This window comes from Onychostoma macrolepis, chromosome 04 (genome assembly GCF_012432095.1).
Source record: "Onychostoma macrolepis isolate SWU-2019 chromosome 04, ASM1243209v1, whole genome shotgun sequence".
NCBI lineage: Eukaryota > Metazoa > Chordata > Actinopteri > Cypriniformes > Cyprinidae > Onychostoma > Onychostoma macrolepis.
Window position 1 is genome coordinate 30,363,431 of NC_081158.1, and position 24,729 is coordinate 30,388,159.

The window sequence follows — 24,729 nt, forward strand, 5'->3', positions numbered from 1 at the left end:
TTGGAGAAACGCAGGTAATGGGTATTTGATGCGCTTGGAGCTGCCAAACTTGTAATAAGATGAAAGGCAACATGACAAGTACTCAACGATGACCACTCAACACGTTTGTCAACATGACAAAAAAAAAAAAAAAACTCAGTAATGTTTAGTATTTTAGACTCTTAAACAACTCAAAAGATAAAAGACGGGATGAAAAAAAAAACCCATTAATTATTGTAACGCAAAACAAAGAAAATGGATACTTTTTCTTGGTAACATTTCATGTTTATGAACATTTAAAAAAAAAAAAAAAAACTATTAATTTGTTTTTTAGACTAATTCATTTGTTTTTAATCTTAAAAGATAAAGGACAGAAGGTTGAAAACAAAACAAAAATTTTGGTAGTACATTTAACTCAACACCTGTCAACAAAACAACAAAAACAAACTAAAAAACTAAAAAGTAAAAAAAACTAACTAAAAGTAATGCATTTGTTTTTTTTTAGACTTAAGATAAAAGACAGATGGTGAAAACAACAATGATTACTGTATTGAAAAATTAATACAAAAATTTTGTTTTTGGTAATACATTTAACAACACTTGCCAACAAGACAAAAAAACAAACAAACAAATAAACAAACAATTAAAGTCACATTTGTTTTTGTTGTTTTGACACTTAACTCAAAAGATAAAAGGAGGTGAAAAAAGATAATCCTAATAAAAAAAAAAGTAACACTTTCTCTATAATAAATTTAATATATATAAACGTCTGAAAAACTTGGGCTCTGTCTGCCCAAATCTTCATTCTTCAAATTAAAACACAAAACTAGGTCTGAAAAAGTCAAGTTTTATGCCTAGCAAAATTAATCACAAAAAGCACACGACTCTTCACATACTTCTCAATAAGATTGAAATGTAATATTTGAAAATAGTGATTTTTTTTTTAATTTGCAGCTTAAAAGCATAAAGATTTACACAATCTGATCACAAACACTCCAAACATTTTAAATATTTTCAAAATGTTTTAATTTTTTATTTTTTTAAAATCACAAAGACTGGGAGAAAAAGAAAACAGAGAAAAATATAACGATAAAAAGCAGCAGGAAAGTTGGACACGTTTAGCTCGTTTCACATTACACCAGAACCCCAAAAGTACCATGAGCTACATCCAATCCAGAGGTTTGATTCTATTCAATCAGACAGCAATTACTCAAAAAAAAAAAGAAAAAAAAAAGAAGAGAGAATTAATTCAGGAAAATGGCATTCCACCAAAGAATAATAAACTCATTATAAGGAAATTTCAAACTTAACCATTCTCCATGCCGCAGCTAATTTAAACCTAATTTTTACTAGCCACTAATTCAGTAGGGGGGCGGGGATAGGAATTACATCTGGAGGTAATTCGCTGTATGGAGGCTAGCCAAATAAAAAAAAATATGAGAGAAAGAGGGGCAGGGATGGCTGAGGGGGGTTTCTGGTCTCTGAAAACTGCTGAATGTTTTCATAGTGCTGTCATCAGACAGGTCAGAGAGGTGTGAGAATCCAACAGAGACACTGAAGTCCTGATAAAGTCCCAGATGATCAGACTCTAGAGAGGTGGCAGCCTTGTTTGGACTAGACGGTCTCACCCCACCACCGATGTTTAAAACATCTCGTGCTGGATCACACGCCTGAACATCTGTGTCAACACATGACAAAATCTGAAGCGGGGAAGAGTTGTTTGGGTGCATCAGACAGCCTGAGAACACAAGGAGAAGAGCAACTCCCAACCCCAATCGTGACCCAAATGGGTGTTTCTTCAACTATGAGCAGTTTTATGGCTGAAGGTTTGATCTTTATTAAAACTAACAGAGTTCTTTTTGTTTTATGAATGTCACATTAAAACTGTCTTGGAAACTTTTTTCAAATGTCTTTCATGTATAGGCCAGATTTGATTGTTTTATCCTTGTCCTAGACCCAATATTAAACTATGAAAATCCACTTTTAAAATGGATGACATTTTAAAACAATGACATGTTACAATTAATATTAAAATAATATTTATGTGAAAATTAATTTTTAGGCAAGTTACAAGTGACTGTGGCATTATTTACATCACAATCAAAAATTTAAAGTATTATTAAAAGTACTGATAAAAGTGATACCGTGCCATTTTAATCAATCAGCAATTTTCAAATTACGCAAAAAGTTTGAAAAATGTTATTTAATCGCGTGCATTTAGGATACATAACCTTAGCACAACACATTTTACACCAAAAGTTGTTTAAAATGTAATTTTCACCACAAAATCTAGTAAAATTAGAGGCGGAAATGACATTTGTTGCTGCAGAAAAATTGAGAGTTGAGAGTGTGCAAGAAGTGTTCGCCATCATTGAAGAATCCAAAGAAATTGAACATTAACAACCTGTGAACAAGCAGACAGGCTCCTTGAATAGTTCAAACCCTACAAAGACTCGAAGTGAAAGACTAAGACTCGACGGTCTCGTTTGTAGGCATTGCAGATACACGTCGGATCTGCTCCAGGTGGGAGAAAATGAAAAGTTTGGACTCCAATAATCTACAGTGAAAAGTGACTAAAAGAAGACATTTACATTCGACACAGAGCCTGACAGCCCCCACCTCAATCCCAACTACCCCCGTGTCCTCTTGAACAGAAAATGTGTTTTCCAAATGAAAATAAACTGAGGCCGGCCAGTTTGAGGCAGTTAAATTCAGGAATATGAGATCAAATAAAGACTCCTGTGGTGGCTGAAAAGAGAAATGAAATCGCTTCTGAGGAGAGATGTACTGGGTAATAAAATCACTCCTTTATATCTTCCTAAACGGCACATGTTCCCGTGGAGTGGTTAAGCTTTGGCGCGGTCGGTCAAAGACAGTATGCAAGTGGCAATTTTTACTTCCTGAAGATCTCCCTACCGATATCCTTCTTAAGTCTTGCGCTCTGCAATTTGGAAGAAATGGCGAACTCTTTAAACGTCGAGTTTGAGGAAAACTTTTGGCCCGAATTGCTTTAACAACACGCGGTGAACGAGAACTCCATATTCCATTAGCCGAACATAACTGAAGGTCGTAATCAGGTGCCTCCGACGACCTGTTCCATTATGGCGGGAACGGAGGATGAATACTTGCTCTTGATTGGACGCAGTCAATAGTGCACAGCGCAAACAAAAAACATCACAGGAACAACCGCTCCACTCTGAATTGCTTCAATTCATCCGTTCGTCCATTGACGGTGGAATTATGGTGCATTACCAAAAACATGTAATTGATTTGCCTTTGAAAAGGTAGCCACAATAACTTTCAAACCACATTTTAGATGGCTATATTGAAGGGCATTAGCAAACGGAGGAATACATTATAATTTATAATACAGTGGTTATTAAAGTCCCAATAAAAAGGGTTTAGAGAGTGGAATGATTCACTTATCAGTTTGCTTGCGCTGTACTTAAAAGCAGCCCTCTTCTGTCATTTTAGCCGCAAAAAAGTAGCCTGTGATGACATTGAAAACAGCACTGCATGTACAAATTTCCCCCCCGATGCAAATGGTTTCCATTAATTCCTGGAATGGAACAAAAATTGTAATTGTTTATGCAAAAGGAAAGGAAAAAAATATGAAATAACAAAATAAGAGTTCAAAATGGAAGCATTTGCTATGAAACACGCACCAGTCCCCATTTGATTTTCAAATACAGGGCAATCAAAAACACTGAAACAAACTTATTAAACGCCAGCTTCTATTCAAAGTACAAATTGCTCTGTACCGTAAAAAGCTTAGACTATTTGTACCAGAAGCTAAAGCATAGGAGAAGGGCCTTTCAAGCCACAATAAGTGTTTTCAAATAAGCCAAATAAAATGTTCCCAGAGAAGTCAGGAATTAAAAAAAGTACAGTTGTACAGAGAGAATGTGACACGTGGGTTTTAAAACATACATGCACACTGTACACTCTCAGAAAAAAAAAAAGGTATAAAAGTTGACACTGGGTTTGGTACCTTTTCAAAAGGTACAAATATGTACCATTTAGGTATATGGTACTAATATGTACCTTTAAGGTACTTATATGCACACTTTAGGGGTAAATAAGATACAAAGGCATACCTTTTGACAGCTTTTGTACCTTTTTTCCTTGAGTGTACATATATGCAAAGGGAAGGCAAAACATATAATTTCATATTTTATACTTTATTTCTTTCCATTTCATTGTACAATATCATTGTCTAAGTTTGATAAAGGTCTCTCATCTATATAACCTGAATCAAATAGAAATCAGATTGCATTTTTCACATGCTATTACAATATTTACATATGTTGATACTGCTCTGCTGTGGTTTAATTCACTCCTCGGCTGCTATTGTCATCATAGTGAGCAATAATTGATTCATTAATTGATTAACTGCTGTGCAACTCTTAACCAACATCTTCAACACATCCTTGTATCTGAAGAATCACACACAAAATAGAAGAAACTGCGAACGTTACAACCACGACCCATTTGAATTCACACATCCAAACCAAAGCCCACGGCATACTTCCAACATTTTTCCCCTCATCAGGACTTCGGCACGTACAAGATTCTCTGCATTTTACTGGATGGAAAGCAGAAGGGAAGGAGGGAAAAGGAATGGAAGGATGTTCTGACAGTTTAAAAGTGCCCAACAGCTGCCGTCGGGTCATCTAAACGCACATCCACCTCCCCAAACAAACTCAGACACTACTTCAAATACATGAAGCTGGACTCTTAGCTAATCCTTCCATTGTTCAGGCTCACCGAGTTTTAGCCCCCATCGCCCTATCTGCTGAAACTACACCCCTAGACTAACAACCGAACCCTCTGTGCCAGCGACCAAACTTAACTACGACACAGTAATAAATACCTAAAAAAACCCACTGAAACATGCATGACGCAAATTTTTCACCTTGCATCATGAAGAAACCCCATCAGAGGAAGAGCCAAACAGCAGGAGACAGGCACTAAACAGGGGTCTTTTGTTTGGCCTGGACAAATCCAAGCTTCCCCAGAGGACATTTAATACTGTGCAGAAGTAGCAAACCGGTGGCTTCAGTAGTCCAATGTGCACACGTACGAGAAGAGCTTCAGGGTTATGTTATGAAGTGGTCTGTATTGAACACCAGTCAATTAAAGACGAATTTGAATGTTTCCTCCTGACAAATAAATGCATCGGGGTGGATGGTTGCCACCAAGGTATAAGCCAGAAAGAACTTAAATGTCTTAATTACTTCAAAAGTGAGAGGAAAGTGGCGTCAAAGCATTACGCTGGCACACGGAAAGGGGTCGGCATCCAAATTCGCCTGACAAGTTGCCACAGAATCAAAGACAAATGTTTCATTAGCAGGTAACTTTTTTTACAAGTCTCCGGCAGTTCCGATTTAACACACACACCATGCACAAAACTAAATTTACACACGCAAATTATAAATGCAAGGCTCTTGCAACGGGACTTGAACTTTTCACACCTTTCAAAGCCACAGAATTGGCTGCGTTCAGCCTCTCTGCAGCTGCTGCTTTGCACTAATGCAAGACGGTGTCATATGAAAACTATTCCTCTACCCAAACCACAGAGCTGGTCATTAATGAAACACAGCCTGCACAGTGAGGTCATGAAAAGTCTACATTTCAGCAGCCACATATACAGTGAAAAAGCATAATTCCCAAAGAATAGAGTAACAGGAACCAAAAAAAAAAAAAAAAAAAAATCAGATTCCAGTCCCAAGGACAAGGAAAAATAAATAAATGGCAGGGAATGGTGGCCTCTCACATTTTCCCCCCGCGCTTTGCAAACAACCGTCAACTGCTGCTCAGAAACAGCGCTGCTTCACAATGAGAGCAGACTAAACAATCTGATCCCGGCCAAGGCAAACGCTCTGCAACTCTGCACACAGTCGCATTTCAGGATGTCTCGGCTTAATTGCCAACTATCAAATCTCACAATGGAATCTGTCCATTTGGCAGGGACCCCGTCGGCGGACCTGATAAAATGTTGTTTAAAAAGTGTCAGCTTCGTCCCATGATGAGAAGAAAATCGTTTTGACGGGATTCGAGTTTCGGTTGGTTCTTTTTTCATTTGTCAAAAAAAGGGAGACCAACTCTGCATAGTCACATTCGCAAAATCATAACGCGTAGAGCAAGTTAAAGACCTTGAAATCAAGTTTTATGGCTCTTAGTCCAAGTCTGTCAGCTTTGAGGTCTATAAACAGTACTCTACTAGTGTATTCTATAAATAAATAAATAAATAAATAAATTTAGTTTATTTTAGTTTAGACAAAACAATAAACTATGCAGTGCAGAATGAGTCATTCATATTTTTTTCTGTTTCCCTGAAAGAGACTAAATATAAATAAATAATAAATCAATTTCATCTGGGACTTAAAAAAAAAAAAAAAAAAAAAACGCCACACCTCAATGTGTGTCTGCACAGCAGAAATGCTTTTGAGCTACTGGTACATGAAGTTCCTGGGATACTAAGGCTACTGATGCAAACCGGAGCGGACGAGCCTCCAACCATTTGAAGACGCAGAGGGGACGAGTGCTTTCAGGACTACGAGGGCAGGATAATCGGTTTGTCACTCGGTGCGTCTTGTGGCATTCTGTTTTTCTAAGTCTGACTTTCAAACTCCCAGATCCAAAAAACTTCAAACAACCAAAATACCAGCACATTCATAAAACAGAACAGAACCGCTGGGAATTTAAGACGGAGGGAGAGAGTGTGCGCGCACACACACACACTCACACTCATTCGCACAAAGGTAGCAGGCCTCGACAGCAGATGGTAAAATTAACATTTCAACAGTTCTCTTCTTTCATGTAGGTCTCGGCAGAACCGCCTTTTTTTCTGGAAAAATGTAAAGGCTAGGGTTTGGAAAGATGCAAGGCTAGAGAAAGCATCTGGAAAAAGAGAAGGAGAATATTGGCTTATTGCTCCTGATGGTCCTCCTCTATGAAAAATTAAATAGGTCTGTTTTGCAGGTTTGGCTCTCTGGAGTGCCCTCCGCTCTGTTATGGAAACATCATCTCAGTAATTTATATGTGCTAGAACACCTGGTGATGAAGGAAAATAAACTTTTTGGGGGCTTCTTTAAATCTAGTCCACTGACTTTTTCACCCTCGTCTAATCTCATCCGGTTTCCCTCGTTAGCGTCCAGGCGACACTGACAAATGCATTCAGGAGAAATAACCTAGAATTAACAGTGCTTTTGGTAAATCAACGCATGGCTTCGCTGAGATATATTCAGAAGCTGTCTAATGCATTTCAAATAAATAAAAATCCAAGTGGGCGGAAAAAAATAAAAGATCAAAACACCAAAGTGACAGACTCATTTGAGTCCACTGAATGGAACGCCTGAGTAGAGGCCATTAATTTGGACACAGTTATGGCTAAATTACATGTGTTTCACCTCTGTGACATTTTAAATGCAATTAAAAGCTGGTTATGAAAGAGTGTGGACTTCCTCGTGATGAGGGAAATCGCTGCGGTGATTAACATGCAAACGAGCTCACGCTGGCGGAGTAGATTGAGGTTTGAAAACCCCATTTACTTTTGTGTGATTATCTATTTACCAGTACACAGCCTTCAATCTCTCGCTGTTCCCCGGCGCACATCACTCAATTACACTCCCACCTTTATTTACGACTGTACGACGGGCTCGAAGCGTCCATTCCACAGAGCAAGCTTTTGTCTAAAAATCGCGAGTTGGATCAGCAGTGGCCCTCCTCGGAGGGAGCGCACAGCTGGAGCATGTCAAATATCAGCCCTACCATTTGGCTACGACGATTCTGTAAACGGTTCATTAACAAAACGTCTCCGACCGCAGTTTTACAAGTTGGCCCCTGATAAATTGTTAAGTTGGAGGAGATGTTCCAGATGAAGATGAGGGGTCTTCTGAACACACGGTCTCGCCAGAGGAGCTCTGGATTTAGATTGAAATGAACTGCGCTGGAAACACTCAGAGCGCTATTATGTTTCGGCGTGTTGATGCAATTATCATCTGAACGCCTGGCAGCATCAGAGGAATCTAATTTAATTAATTTAAACGGATGAATAACCACAAAATTCCTGTTGTAAAAATGTGCACACCGATGAATGCTGGAAATTCACAAATAAGTCATATCTTGATTTTAAGATCCCAATTTTTTTTTTTAATGAAAACAGATTATGCATAATGTACATTTTTAAACAAAACTAAGATTTTAATTTAAAATCCACATGAATATATAAGAGAAAGTGTAGATACCGCAACTAGTTATCTTTTTGCCTTCGCTGCTTCATTTTAAATGGTCCTGCAGCGTGCTAAATAATTTTTAAAATGCACAAATATTAAAGCAGTCACTTAATTAATATCAGCTCATAAAAGCTGTGCATAGTAATAAAAAATAATTAGCAAATGCTGTTTATTATAGTGCAGATCACTCCACAGGATGCTAACTTCCCTATTTAAACTACTTAAACTACTTAATTTATTGTCACTGCATCTATTAAACATGCTAAACTAGATAATAAAATATAATTCTAATCAAATATTGATATTCTCTTAAATAATTAATTATACTGTACAAAAATAAAATAAACAGACCTAATTAGAATGTTTCACTATAATATCCCATCACTCAGCTGTCAGGTTTTGCCATTCACTACAGACAGAGGAGTCTGGTCTGTATGATCTTTTTCCCCAGGATTCATGCTTCCGCGCTGGGACAGAGTTTTGAGAAGCCCTCGGCTCTCTTAAAGCTCCTGCCTTTTCAAGTGCTCTCAGCCTGCACAAAACAAACCCTGTTGATCCAGCCGAGGGGGTTCAGGAGAGCAAAAAATGGAAACAGTGCCATCCAGTGATGTGTCTGGGCATTCCTCAAGTGCTGACCTCAAGGCTTGATCTCCAGGAAGCCCACAGACTGATATGTACTCTGGCAAAAGCCTGTAATCTGTCATTTCTTCTTTGTGGTGACTAAAGACAGAGAAACGTCTCGGCGGAGCAGTGGGCAAAACACATCAGAGTGAATAACGGTAAGACCCTGCATGTGTGCGAGCTGCTTCTCAAGCAGCGGTTCAGCAACTGTGATGTGTTACATCAGAAAAACCAGAACAAAACTCACCTGTCGTAATGTAATCTGTGACACTGTAGAGGGGAAAATAAGCAGATCGTTTCAGTCCTGAACACTTGACAAAAAGCATCCGAGGGTAAAACGTTGGCTGCTATTAACTACTACTGATCTTAATGCAATCTGATTGTGTCCAGAAAGCATGACATGGGAACATCTGATAAACTTGTACTCAAAAGCATCTGGGCTTCATTTATACAAACAAACGTTTTGTGAAGCAGACAACTAGGATACTCCATTTAAACCTCATAAAACGTCATATCATGTAATCATCAAACACTACTGAGTTGAAACTATCAAAATTAGGGTTAGTATGAAATCAAAATTGAACCCGTTAACATCTTATTGTGCACAAAATATTACGATTTCTAAGACTTTTATTTATTACTCCTCTCAACTTATATAAAAAGTATATAATTTATATTACTTATAAATAATATACACACACACACATTTCTACTATCCAAAGTACCATTATTTTAAATATATTTTTATTATCCTGTTTCCCTCAAAAAAATACTTTTAATGGTGATTTTCAGATTTTAAATAGTTGACTGTATGCTCCACGTCCAGAATTGTACATATACATGTTAAACGTGTATTTATTGCTTTTTGCGCACTTATACATTATAATAAATATCGCATGCTTTATAAAGCTTATAGTGCAGTAGCCAGAACGATTAAATTTGCATTTAATTAAACATATATGAAAGCTAATTATATAAATAAATGAGAGATTGGTCTGCTAAAGAAACATCAGAGGAATATTTTGTCCAATCCTCCCCCTTATTCCAGCTCTAAATCTATTGATCTGTGAAACACAGGACTCAAGGGAGGAGATTCACTTAATATTATACAACTAATCATGAGATGAATAATGATTATACCATTTGGTAATTAAACGTCTTACAAACCATTTAACTCACTGTAAGTTGGAAAGGGCCACCGGAGGTCGAAGCCATTGTTTTTTCATTTTTAGTTGTGAATCAAGGGAGCGAAAGGGAGGGGGGTACAAAAAATCATGCTATGTGACACAACGGTGAAAACACGTTGATGGTTGTTAGCAGTTATGCTGCTAATCCTCTATGCTGTCAAGGCAATGAAAGGAAACAATTTGAGCAAGGAAAAAAGCCACACAAACACCTCGCTCTCGTGGTGAAGTGGGTAAATTATATATTTAGAAAGCTCATTAGTAGACATATGCGTGGTTTCATAAAGGGAGAGAAACAGCAAATATATGCACAAACTCGTAAGTGTGTGTATATGTTGTGAGAGAGCATTCTTGGCTCTGTGTATCACAGACTCTGATCAACACGCAGGTGCACAAGACGCATGCTAAAAGCCAATTTGCTGTCAACATTTCCTTTCTTATCCCTACTTAAAGGTAATAATTACCCTGCATTAGCGCTGTCAGTTTGTTGTCGAGCACGAAGGGCGGTCTTGCGAACATACAGTGTGTTTGTACACGCAGGGTCCAAAATTAACACTCCATGAGTGCCAAACGCAACTAAGAATTGGCTTTGCATGCCAGATGGCTGAAAAATTCAAGAAATGCAACATTATTTGGTTTTAATCCAACTGTGAGAACGAATCGCGTTGATTTAATGGTGCGTTCAACTCATGTTGGAAAGATCACACTTATGAGTCAAACGAACACGAACGTCACCACAATGTCATAATTGCAAGCGGGGGACTCAGAACTTTCTTTAAGCCTGAATTTCCAAGTTAGGGGGCGTCATTAAGAAAATACAGGGGATGCAATAAATGCATCGTTTGTATTGATGGTAAATTTGTTGATTTTTTTTTTCCTTTCCATTTAAAATAAAACTAGCAAATTTGCATGTACAATTACAACATACATACATAATGATTCAAATTACAGCACCTTCATGAAGCGAATAAAATTTGTGAAAATTTAAGTTTATCTGACGCTTTATGGTTTTTGCCTCTCCAAAGCTCAATATTGCGACATTTCTTGCATTAAGCCCCCATAAATGAAACCATGAGCAATAAAATCACAATGCCTCTAGGCTAAATTCTTTATTTTTAGTTTAAAAATAATGCAAAATACATTTTCACAGCCAGTGAGAAATAGCTGGTGAATTCACAAATATTACTACTCGTTATCTATTAAAAAGTGTATTTTGGAAAAACAGTTTTCCTTTTCCCCCCAATTTCACTCATAAATACACTAGATTACGGAAGTAACATATGTTTTGAACACTTTGAAGCTTCACAGTTTCACAGGCGGTGTGAAATAATGGGTGGTAAACTTTCTGAATTCACCCGCTATCCAGTAAAAAGTGATTTTTGGACCCTGCGTGTGAGAGCATTAGTGCATTATACAACGCGAGCACACGCAGACACACTCAAAATCGCTCTTATGTTCTTGTATCATTCATAATACTTCATGCTTTGCCTGCGACCAGTCAAAGGAAACATTGAGGTACTTGAGATTTTATTGAACGGCGGCTTGTAAACGTCGTTGCGAGGAAAGGCGTGTGTATTAAAATCCTCTAAAAGGCATTGAGCCAGGCTGGAACGGGGCTAGAAATCCCAACAATGGTTTCCAGGAGGGCAGTATCACGGAATGCAAACGTCTGCCGTGATGAGCGTGCAAGAGATTAGAGACGAACTCCCCCCTCCGCCATTTACATAATGCAAAAACTCTTTTCTTTCATTCTCTTTTTCTTTCTTCCTCTCCAACTATTCACTAAATAAATGAGGAAACTATCAAAGCGTCAGGATGTTTGATAAAAGACAGACAGAGTGGATTCAGAACGGCCCGGCACTCTCCACAATACACGCGGCGAGTGGCAGCATTCAGAGGCAGCCGACTGAGGAAGGGCTGGCAGAATATTTATAACGGAGGACAATGCTAATGTATTAGGGTGACACCTATACCTCCTCTAAGCCAAAGGGAATCACATTCTAACGGTGGCTTTATCTTCCGAGGGAGAATGCTGCGCTGGGAGGAGGTTTTTATAGAAATTTGGACAAATGTAAATGTATAGAGAACGTGTATGATTCTTCACGAGGTTGAAAGGGAACAAGGATCTTATTGAATGTGACTCGTTTTGTTCAGCTTCGGTGTTTAAACCTGCTGTTCATTCAGATCAAGATGCAGTCAAAAGACTGACAAACCTGTTCGGATCGGGTCCGAGGCAAGGCCTGTGGTCTCTGTTAACTGCAAAATGCTGTTAGGACATCTTCTCGTTTTCTTTTCTAATTCAGATTTAAACTGTAGTACAGTTACAGGTTTAAAAGACAACTGACTTAATATTCAGAATAGGACTATTTTGAATTCATCATTTGTTTGAAACATGAAAAATAAGCTATGATGTTTTATATATATATATATATATATATATATATATATATATATATATATATATATATGTGTGTGTGTGTGTGTGTGTGTGTGTGTGTGTGTATGCATGTATGTATATATACACACACACACACACTATATATTTTAAAGTTGCTTCAGAAGTGAAGAAAGAAAACATACTGACATACATATGACTTAAATGTCATGTCTTTAAAGTCAATATGGAATGGAATTTACAATCCATTTTACTTTCACAGTGTGATATATTTTTTGTCTTTATTTTATTTATCAGGAATTGACTGGATGAAAAGAGGTTGTATCACAATAGATTGAATTTATACCTTAAGATGGTGAAGTGTGTCATTTTATGATATTGTACAGTATTAAATTACACTATGTGGTGAAACTCCTTCTGTAAAACAGCCTAAAACATCAAAAATGTCTCTGCAACTTTCATGAAATTACTAGCGTAGTACCAACAAGCTGTAAAGTCCCTCAAAACTACTTAAAACTAAGTAAACAGAAACACTGGATTACATCACCTGACAGCAATGACTGAGCTCTGTGGTATATAACTCAAGTATTTTTACAAAAAGGTCATTCCTTAGAAAGAGATTTAAATTGAGCCGTTTGCTTTCTCTCAGGCCTCTCAAAAAACATTGAACTTGTGAAATTCCTAGCTTTCCCATACCTCTAGAAAACAGCTCATCTCAGCCATTCGCCTGGAATCTATGAACCAATCAGAGGAGCCTCTGCTCACCGTGTGTGCAAGTGTGTTTTCTAGATCATTCTGGTCTATTTCAGTGAATTCTCATAAGGCAACCTATTTTATTTACTTTATCTTCAATAAAATGGTTCAGTGAGCATTAGCAACTTTGAGACACGAGTTTCAATCAGTCCTGTGGCAGCACTGTCAGTCTGCATCCAGCTCTCTGTGTGTGTGTGTGTGTGTGTGTGTGTGTGTGTTTGTGGTACGTAAGTGTGTGTGGTGCAACATGCCGCAGACAGGCAAGACAGAGCGAGAGAGAGAGAGAGAGAGCGAGAGAGATCTAATAACAGGGGAGCAAAGCTATGAATGAAAGAAAGAGAGAATTAAGTGATGAAAATAGGTCTGGAGAGAGCAGGAGAGAAATATTAGGAGAAAACAAATGGAAAAGCAGCAGAATGGGACGAGAAAAAGTGAAGTCTAAACAAAATTCATTTTACTTACATGAAACTTAAATACTCGATCAACAACATCTGTGGAATTCATTTTGATTTAAACAGAAATTCAACTCAAATTGTTGTCAGTTCATAAAAACAACCCAAAATCACAGTTACAGCAATACATGTGCGTGCATCCATCCATTCATCCGGTCCTTCAAACTTCAAGGCTTTTTTACACAAACTTTCAAACAAAACCAGCATTCAAAAGTTTTGCCTTGGCTTTTCTACTAAAAATTACAGCTACATTGATTTCTGTGAATTTCCATAAATTTTTTCTATATCCTACAATTCAAATTCAAATTGCAATTCTGGATCTTATTCGTTACCTCAATTCAAATTCAAATTTAAATTTATTTCAACAAATCCAGAAACTGAATTAGTGGCTATACTTTCAAACAGTGTGTGTTTTGATGTTTTGATGTTGATTGCACTACACTACACAAGATTTTTACCTTAAGAATTTTAGTCTAAAAAATTTTTCTGCAGTAATCGACAGGCCACAAATGCTGTCGTTAGAGCTTAATTTAATTCCTCCTCACCAGCCGGAATGATGGAAAAAGAATCTGGTCTCTGAGAGTTTCATTTAACGGGACTTGAAGGAAACAGCTGGAGAAGTACAAGAGGAAAAGAAAAGGGAGACAGACAGGAAAGGAGAGTGAAAGAGATTTGAAAAGCCTTCACAGGTGAGGTGGGCTGAGGGACGCCCTGTCTGTTTGGTCTCTCTCGCAGAAGAAGAAGGGCATGTTTATGCAGACGGAATCTCTCTCACATGACTCCCTCTGGCTTCAGCACTCAACATCACTCCACGAGCCTCAGAATCAGGTAGTGTGACCGCAGAATTGGCCCAGAGGCACGGCTTTCATGAGAGAGGGTTACAAAAGTGAAACGCGCGCCATGGAGAGAAATCAGAGACTCTTGGATTTGGCAGCACGGTCGCTCCGACACACACATTCCAGCCTGAGACGGACATGTGACCCGAATCGGGTTGCTCTCGTCCCAACAACAAACAGTTTCACAATCTATCAAAGCAGGTAACCGTGACACAGTTTGATTGTACAGGCTTGTGGTTTGTGGTGGGGAAGCCAAATTCCAGGCTGTAGTACCTCTCCTTCCGCAAGATCACTTTTCAAGCCACGATCAAATTATCGTGAAGAACAAAGCGGTGGGCTTGTATCTTTTGTAGTAAAGCTTTTCCTGTGAATGAAGCCAGACAAAGCGTTCAAATGGAGAAAGCATTTCAAAACAGCGCTATCAAAGCGTTGCGGGGGAGAACTCTGTTAACGTATAAGATTTCTTTCTTTCGACGAAAATAACATTAGCTGTTTATATAAAATATCAAATGCGAGAAATGCATTGAAATCCTAGAATTCTTGCGAGAAGAATCACATTTTATAAAACACACACACAAAAAATAAGACTAAGCTAATTTAATCTAATTTACATTTAAATGAATCCTTTTTGTGGCCAATTATTCACATAATCTAGGAGTCTTACAACTCCACAGGAGGCCGAAATCCTTCATACTCAGTTGGTTCAAAGCCTCTAAATAAATTGGCTGCAAGAAACCAATGGCAGTTTCCATCGCATGTTTCGTGTCATAATCCTAGTTTAGTCAACTCAATTGGAGTTGATGTGACAATTGTCCGAACATAAGTTTCTAATCTGACTCGTGGTTGTTTAATACACATTCTTACCAATGAAATTGGCAGAAATTGGTAATTGGACTCACATTCTCGTATATTCAATCTGCACCCATTCATTCCTAATCCACCCATGACTATTCTACACCGCGATCCATTTCATGACCGCACGGGGAGTTCAAAATATACTCCAGGCGACACGCGGGGGGACGAGACGGCGTGAGACCAATGCATTGGGCATGATCACCTGCAAGCAAATGTCTGACTAATTCCTGCCACCTGGACCATCGGGGTCAGACTTGTGTCAGACCGCTCTGATGTCAGAAAGAGGGTCTCGTTTCACAATCATCCCACCACTTGGAAACATTCCAGCGCTTATAGCTTCTACACAATAAACCACGTAGAGTTCTGCATATCAGAATTTCTGGACATGTTTTAAGAGACTAAAAACACCAGTAAACCAAGCAGAAGTTGCAGTGAAGGACACTGACTCTTGGCCCATTCAGACGGCTGATTAGCATAGCACTCCTGCCGGATCAATAACCTCATTGACTCAGTCTGTCTCCTCTATCAGGAATGATGGCAGACTCTCTTTTGTAACTCTATTCTTGGGGCAACTGTCCATTCTCTATAAACTCTGGCTCTATTTTTCAAACTGGCCTCGATTTGTTTCCTTCTGTCTCACTGTCTTTTGGGATGCGAGTAAATAAAGCCGTCTAGATGCCACTGAGAAAGATTAGCATGTAGCTTTTCGCTTTATCTGGACCTGAATGCCTGGAAGTGAGGGAACGAAGGCGCCACCGTTATTGCCAGAGTTTACTTTGCAAACCTCTTATTATCACGTTTAAGAAAAAAAGATGTGTGAATGGGCAAGACAAGGAGCTACTCAAGCTCCAATTTGCTCACAGCATGGCTTTATGAGCCCTTTCCCAAACCAAGCTTAACGGGAATATGGAAACTTGGGCAGAATCCAAAAAAAATCCTTCTTTCTAATACGGAGACAAAACAATGAAGCGAAGAGAGTTTAAGAAGAAGAGAAAGACCAGAACCATGAAGTGAACCTCTGATGGCCTCAACTTTTTTTTCCATCCATCATAAAAAGTCTTAAATTTAAAATATTCGATCGAAATGGGGGGATTGACCAGTGACCTGATCCCAGGAGCTGCTCGGGTTCTGGGGGTTAATGGGGGATAAAGATTAGGAGGAACCGGGCTGCGCTTCATCTCCGTCCCCAACCACCTTCCCTTTCCAATCCCAAATCAGCCACACAATGAGACCTACCAATGGAGACGGAGCCCGGATTCCTTTGATATCCTTCCGAGCTCTCGGCTCCGAGTGTCCAGAGCAAAGCCCCATGGAGGTTACTCTCGACTCTGGGGAGTGGAAGAGCTCTCTCTGAGCCATTTTAGATGGAAATGACAGGCGCTCTACTAGAACAAGAAATCAATTTTCAAAGCGAAGAACACGCTAGGCCGTCCAACCGAAGAGTGAGCAACGCCGTCCCTCGTCTTTAAACTCGGGTGAGATATGCTTAATTGCTGTAGATTTTATAATATGTGTGCATTGGCGGTGAGAAGTTGGGCGGCAATTATACTTTTTTATGCACTGATCAGAGGACTTCTGTTCCAGAACAGATATGCTTTAAGAGTTCATCTTTGAAGATTTAAGTGGATACTCGTCAAATTAAAAACTAATATTCAAATCTCTTTAAGGTGGGGAGAGAAGAGCCGGGCTTTGCTTAGCCTTGTGAGGCAGTGACTTCTGGGGATTTCAGCCCCTGCCTGAAGCCAAGCCACCCAACCTCTTCAGCAAATGCAAACTTTAATCAGTCCCGCACCTCAAAGGCAGAGTAATGGCTTGGAATAGCCTTACTGATGGACGCTTCTCTACAGAGCCGAGTTGAGCACTGGACTTCGCTGAGTTTAGCAAATCGGCAGCAAAGTGTGGGCTGTTACTGCTAGCGCAATATGAAACTTTCTTAGCTCAGATGAAAAAAAAAAATATTAATGCAAGTGCATTGACTGGTTCATCTCAAATCACTAGTAGATTAGCTGCTCACCCATCTTCTAAAGCTTTTTTTTCTATATAATTAAACATAAAAAAATTCTCTCAATCATTATTTGTAGACTAATTATTAAAGGGAAATTTTTACCCAAAAAGTTATTCAGTCATCATTTACTCACCCTTAAGTCGTTCCAAACCCATATTACTTTCTTGGTCACACTTTATATTAGGTGGCCTTAACTACTATGTACTTGCATCAAAAAATAAGTACAATGTACTTATTGTGTTCATACTGTATTGCAAAACACTTTTGCTGCTATTGAGGTGGGATATGGGTAAGGTTAGGGACAGGTTTGGTGGTATGGGTAGGTTTAAGGGTGGGTTAAGGTGTAAGGGATGGGTCAACAGTGTAATTATAAATGTAATTACAGAAATTAATTACAGATGTAATTACATATAGGTATTTTTAAAAATATAAGTACAATGTAAAAACATGCATGTACACAATAAGTGCATTGTACCAAATTATTAATTTAAATGTAAGTACATAGTAGCTAAGGCCACCTAATATAAAGTGGGACCACTTTCTTCCTTGGAACTCAAATGGAGAAATGTTCCAAAATGCACTTTCGACTCTTTTCCATATAAATTAATGAAAATACAGGTTGCACCATTCTTCAACATTTCTCCTACTGTGTTCCATAGTTTTTCATTTTTGATTCCATTTTTTATCCCTTTAGAACTAAATTTATAATAGCAACTGAGTACCTACAGTAGCTAATATCAGGACACTTACAAAGTCAACAAATCTCTTACTCAAATGATCAAACATGACATGAACTTGCCCTCTGCATGATCTGCCTTGAATAGATGCAGGTTTCTCTCATTTACCCTTCGCAACTGTAGCCGCCCGTCTGGCAATGTCTACATCGCTAATGACGGTGACCACAACCTCCATATAATCAGCGGTCACATTCTCACAGACGGTGGGATTCCTTATGTGTATTTTTCACTTACTTGGTGACAAAACCATCATCAGGGTTCAACGAAGCACCGGAGGGAGCCAGACAACATGTTTCAAATCTTTAACTGCTGGGTTATGCACCACAATACATTTATCTTGACTTCAACTGCCTTTAACGTGAAACCTCACAACCGTTGAGGCCGTCAGAAACTAAGTGGACTCTCTCGACTATCATGATGCATCAAGAATCTTTAAGAGGTCCCCGGACTCCTCATTATTAACGCTCCTCTCAGGATGTGGTTGATGGAATATATAATGGAAGTGATTTTTGAGAGGACATATCAATTATGGCCGAGACAGACAGACCGAACATGCAAATTAGCACTTTAAAGATTGCTTTTACTCACCGCTTTCGCCTTGGTTTCAGAGTACTCCTGCTGCGCTATGAGCAACGGCCATACCAGGTCTCATCCTGACCGACAAAGAGTGGGAAACATGTTTAAACATACATATTTTTTCCTTGAGGCAAGCATTTTTTTGCATATTACCTTTTTAAATGCTATAAATGTGGCAAAATAGCAAAAAATGACAGTGTAAGCATGTTGTCAAAGATATTTAAGGAGACTGCAATGACAGACAAGGTTTACTGTTTGTGTCACGCGAGCATTTTTCATCTCCACGGCAAAATAATTACAACAAAGTCTGTCACACTCCATCAATACGACAGGTCAATCAAATAACTGGATGTGGGCTCGTTTCACGTCAACGTACCGCAGTTGCGTACGATCACACTCTAGTTTTTTTATCTCGTTTTCAAAGAGTGCATCTGCCAAAAAGATGAAAGTGTTGACAGAAGTACAAGAGAAGCTGTGTTTTTCGATCTTACCCTGAGGGGAAACTTTCAGTTGATGTCCGTTTGTTTGGGAGAGCCGAGTCCAAGTATGAGAGAATCTGTCAAAAAACAAAACAAAAAAAAAAAGATATTATACCTTATTCAGAAAGGAACATTTTCAATTGTAAATTTTTAAAGGCACTTCGATACCTTCGTCTGAATTTCAGACTGACACACATCACACCCAGAATAATAATATGCGTCAGAAATGAGGGAAAATGTTTTGCCCTCGAAACAGCTTGCCATGCCTGGCAGGTTAAAACTAACAGAGCATAAATCAAACTTTCCATCGAGGCTTCTGCCGTTTTTTTGCTGACACTCACAGATATGTTCAACTAAATGAGTGTGTGCAGCTCAGTTCACCTCATTTTTAAAAAAAAAAAAAACTGCAAGTTGTAACATATTTCTTCTTGTTTTTGAAGAGTACAGTTCACTTGTGAAGTTACAGTATGGGACACACACACACACACACACACACACACAACAGCAGAATGGCTTCGGATTCTCTCTGTCCCAGAATTCCAAAGACCCCTGTAGGCAACTAACAACTTCAGGATCCTGTGGAATGTGCTCCCTGAACTGTACAAAAAGAGGAGGGGGTTTGCTTAGGAGAGCGTTTCTGCAAACACAAACCCGCCACTACTTTAACCGCCTGTGTTTGAAGAGGTGTTACAAACTGAGACTGAGTGTTTGGAGGAAATAGCACAAACTGTCTATTAGCCCGAGTATTAAGATACACATCTTACGCACTCAATTACACATGCACGTATATGCTGTTCGTAATTCTGGAAGTATGCTCGGTTTAGGAGCACAAATAGTGTATATTTAAGCTCACTTGCTCAGTCAACATTTGAATGAGAGATTTATTATCAAAATTAGATTTAAGACCGTTCTGTCTGTGCTTTTTGCACGTGCACGTATACACAAACTCTGGAAATGAAATGCGATATAAAAAGCTCAGAATAATCATTCTGGAAGAATGTTAATGTCCCGTTCATTCCCAACTCATTTCCAGTTTGTGTTAATACCGCAATGTCTTTGGACTGTGAAAACTCACCTTTTAAATGGACTTTCCCGATGTTATTAGTTTGCATGACCTTGTGGTGACAGGTTTACACAATACCGGACCCGTTTCAATTCGGGATCTCTAAATACTATCAAATTATATACACACATACTGCATTAGCAGAGGTTGTCCTAATGCCACTGTCTGATATTTACATGAAGCCCGGCGTTAAAAGTCACGATAAACTATTTCAAATCAAGGGCAGGAATACCTCTCCGGCCCCTCTGCTGGGTGTGTGGATGAAAGAAGACATTATGCGAACAAGTCAGATTACAGTACACAATAATTTTTTACCTTTTCAAGTAAATACCATTCCCGTGTTAGGAGATGGAAGCCACCGTAATATATTTTGACTGAGGGCCGAACGGCCCTTATCAGCGCTAGTCAAGCAATTCAGGCCCCCCGAACAAAGATGAGTCTTCAAACTCCCTCCATTCATCAGCGGACGTGTAATTACCCCCGGTTCACAGTCTAGACGTTACCGCTTTCAGGGTATTTAAGATCCCCTTTGCAACATGCAGCATGCTCGCGCCCGGCCCAACATTAAATCTGCAGCAGATAAATTAACGAAGAATGCAAGTAAAAAAAGAAGCGCGACCACAATGAAAAGAACTTTATCCTCCCTGCTGCTAAATGAGATTTCTTTGAAATGCAGATCAGTGGCGCTAGATTAGTGAATTTTAGCTGCTGTCAACATCATAACAAAATACAAATGCGATTGTTCGTCTGGGCCTTATCTCCTTGCTTCCATCTGCTTCTTCCCGTATTTACTCGGGTCGATTTACTATGCAGATCTAAATAAGACGCGCTCGCGGCACAATGGCTTCTTAAGCTTCTACATCAAGGTATTTGAGAGCGCCGTCACATGAAAAGCTGCCCCATCAAAGGCACATCCCTAATGAACTTCCCTATCACAGAAGGATGGCGCGGCGCTCCGGAGAGGCTCGCGGAGAGGCGCTAAATCACAGGAAGGATACCTCAGTGGCCCGGGGAGATTAGCACACGACGGGGACCCTCAAACAGGAGGCCGTCCGAGCCAAACCCAGGGTAGCTTGCGGATCAACGGCCAAATTAAAACACCCAGGTAGAGGAATAACAGCGTGTACCTCAAGGTAAGATGGACGCTTGTAACAGTGCAGCACACAAAGCTGCATTTGCCACAATGATGACAGTAATCTTCAAAGCCGAGGAATAACCTCTAATTTCACGCCATATTTGTTGCATCCTGCGTACACAGATGGGATTACAACTCAAATCCCACAACTTACCCCAGAAATGGGTGGAAAAGTGCAGTGGACGAGAGAGAGGGAATGTATACGAGGGTTCGAAGATGCATTTTGGGTTAAAATCTTCATGCACCAGCGGTTTACAGAGGGGGGCCGGGGCAATTAGCCCCAGAGGCAGCGCACACACGGGACCGGCACATGTGGCTCAGAGTAGGGCCCTGACATCACGGCATGATAAGAGGGCAACGGGAATACGGCGGTGGGGGTTGAATGGGAGCGTGTGCCAGCCACGCGTGTGCCAGGTTTCAACTTCCGGAGAATGAAAAAGACCAAGGGGGGTGGGGGGGGTGGGGACTGTATTCTCCACTGGGGCCCTTTCGGAAAACATCCTCACACGGAAGCGGCATCCAACGGCCCTGCGGTCGTGCAACACAGACCGCAGTTGTCTTTTACGTGTCTTTCCCTCCTCCCCTCACTGTCTTCACCCTGCCAAGTGGGCTCGATGCCAGTCGCATTTGCAACCACAAGGGACTGTTGCCTTTTTTTTCTTGTTTAATGAAATGACAAAACAACAGATTTACATATGCAGAAACAGGTGTTGTAACAGGTTTGACTCCTCTTGACCTAAAACGTGTTGCGTGAGGGAAAACGGGGGGGAAAAAAAGTTTATTAACAACAGCTGCCTGGAGGGTGTTTAGGCTCTGATGGGCATTCAAATCTACACCATCTGCCCTGCTGGTTGCCAGAAGTGACAATCTAAATTAAAAACCACTCATCAAATATCATAAAAATAAACTATTGTATTGCTGTGGCCATATGCTGTAAGTGGCCCTATCAAAGACAAAGAGGGAGTCAGAGGGAGTATAATTAACCCTCCAGAGTCTAAAAGACATCCCTGAGCACCAAACACAACAACGGCGCACACATTCCCACAGGCCCCTGAACACACACTCAGAGTCACAGCTACAGTTCAGTTCAGAACGTATGCTTGTGTTTCAGTATTCAAAACATGATTGTGCTATTGATTCATTGGTGGACATTATTAAATTGTGCTACATATGAATGTTAGATCAATTTAGAGGCTAGAATATAAATATAAAATCTGATTATTCAACACAAACACCTCACAATAAACTACTGTGGAAATACCGTGATATAGTGATGGAACCAGAAGGAAATAGCATGGTATTTTGACACATACTGAACAATTAACATATTCATGATTTATGCTAAGTATGTAAAAGAAAATAATATCAATATTAATAATAAAATCTGATTATTCTACACTAACCCTTACAAAAAAGCTACTCTAGTGGTACCATGGTACACTGACGGTATTATACTTTGATATTTACCATGGTGCTGCACGATTACCATGCTAATGATGAATCTAATCTAAAACTGACAATAGATATCAATAATAATATCTGATTTCTGCCTTAACTCTTACAACAAATGTGGCAACATGGTAAAAAGATGGTGATACCATGGTATTTTGATATCTACCATGGTACTGAAAGATTAACACAATCATGATCCATATACAGTACATTTTAAATTTGTAAGTTCACTAATAAAATAACATAAAATGTGAATTTTCTGCACTAATCCTTACAAAAACCATGGTTTTACATGCCACTCACAGTTATTTTGAAGAATACAATGGTACATGTCCACAATAACAATATTACTGGTCCAAAATAAAAAAAAAAATTAAAATTGTATTACCATTATCACATCCAAAAAAATATGGCAATGCCAGAGTAGTTTTGAAAACATAAGCTATTTAGCTACACAAATTAAATATCAAGCACAGCAATCAAGCATTCCTTTAAAACAATAGAGAAACATGAAGGTCAAACATTAACTAATATTGTCAGCTCACTAACTCAATAACAACAACATGAAGCAAAACCAAGATAACAACAATTTGGGCCAAAGAGTCAAACTAAAAATATTCACTCTGCCCTTGTCAAAGACAAAGGGAGCATTAATTTGCCCTGTTATTATTTAGAGAGGGCAGGAGGAACAAACCTGAGCCCGTCGTGACCCTGCCACAGTGTTGCAACTTGTTCTAGAGCGATGCCAGCAGAAGGCAGCACCATATGCCCGCAGCCTCAGGCCCGATGCTCTTTCTGCAGCCTAATACGCCTGTCAGGAGACGTTACTGTCACAAATCCTCTGTTTTTCCACAACGTGTTTCAAATAAACACTTTTTTTTCATGCTAACAGAATTGTCCTCAGAGATTCCACTTAGAAGGTCAGTATTTGGTTCTACTTTACTGAGAGTATCTATGTTTTTAAGAATTTTTTTTTTTTTTTTTTTTTTTTTTAAATAGGATGATTATATTATATATATATCTTTTCATATAATTTTAAATAAAGAATGAAACATTTAAATACATTTTTTTATTTATTTTTAAATAAATAACCAAATAATTTGTGCAAAAACAAAAAATAAATAAATAAATAAAAAAACAACTGCAACTAAGCCTGGCGTAAACAGCATCACACAAACTAGCATTGAGTCGACTTCCACACTTCCTCTCGTCACAGGCCACAGGCAAGTTTGGTCCGAGTGGGACTGACCTTGCCGTTCACTACAAATGACGCCCCCCTTCATCCACAACGACTGGGGTTTTAAGTCAACCAGAGACTAAAACGCTCAATAAATCAGTGCCTTCAGCCAACAAGATCCTGTCATGCCTTTAAATTGAAAAAAAAAAGGATGACAAAACATATCAGCACTGATAATATCAGCTAAGCATACAATTAATAATTTCAAGGGCATTTGTACTAAGATAAGATGCTTATGGGTGATTTTATTACCTCTCCATAAAGGTCATGTGATATTGTTCATGTGAAAGAGCGCCGTCAAAGTCAAAAGACTTCGAGTTGCGGATTACATACCATGTTTAAGGAAGAAAAAAATAAATAAATCAAACGAAAGGTCTAGAGCATTGCAACCTCAGATTCACATTCCATTAGTCAAAACATTAAACATTTAAATTCATAAAATAAGCATAAAAATCCCATCCACTGACACACAAAGCTTTAATACAACAAAAAAGCATTTCTTATTTCTAATAGGTGACCTCAGAGGAAACACTCAGTGTCTTAGTTACTGAAGCACACCAAACGTCATTAAGATGATGTGGATAATTACAGCACATAAGACCTCTTAAGCATGTAATACAGTCTTTTATCTGGAGAAGTCAATCTCTGCGAGGCTGACAGCTAGCAGCATATGATCCCGGTAAACAAATACTTTCACGCGGCACCAAAGTGCCATTAAAGGCCAGAACTGTCA

General features: G+C 39.0%; 1 protein-coding gene across 5 annotated transcripts in view; it reads right to left on the minus strand.

The window, feature by feature from the left end:
• Window positions 1–24,729, minus strand: part of foxp2 (forkhead box P2) — a 98,642-nt gene that overhangs the window by 71,656 nt on the left and 2,257 nt on the right. For all 5 annotated transcript variants that reach the window (XM_058773450.1, XM_058773448.1, XM_058773449.1 and 2 more), the window contains exons 2-3: window positions 19,122–19,186; window positions 18,643–18,707 (exon numbers count right to left, since the gene is read on the minus strand). The gene's annotated coding sequence lies outside the window, so the exon portion shown is untranslated. The remainder of the gene's footprint in view (window positions 1–18,642; window positions 18,708–19,121; window positions 19,187–24,729) is intronic.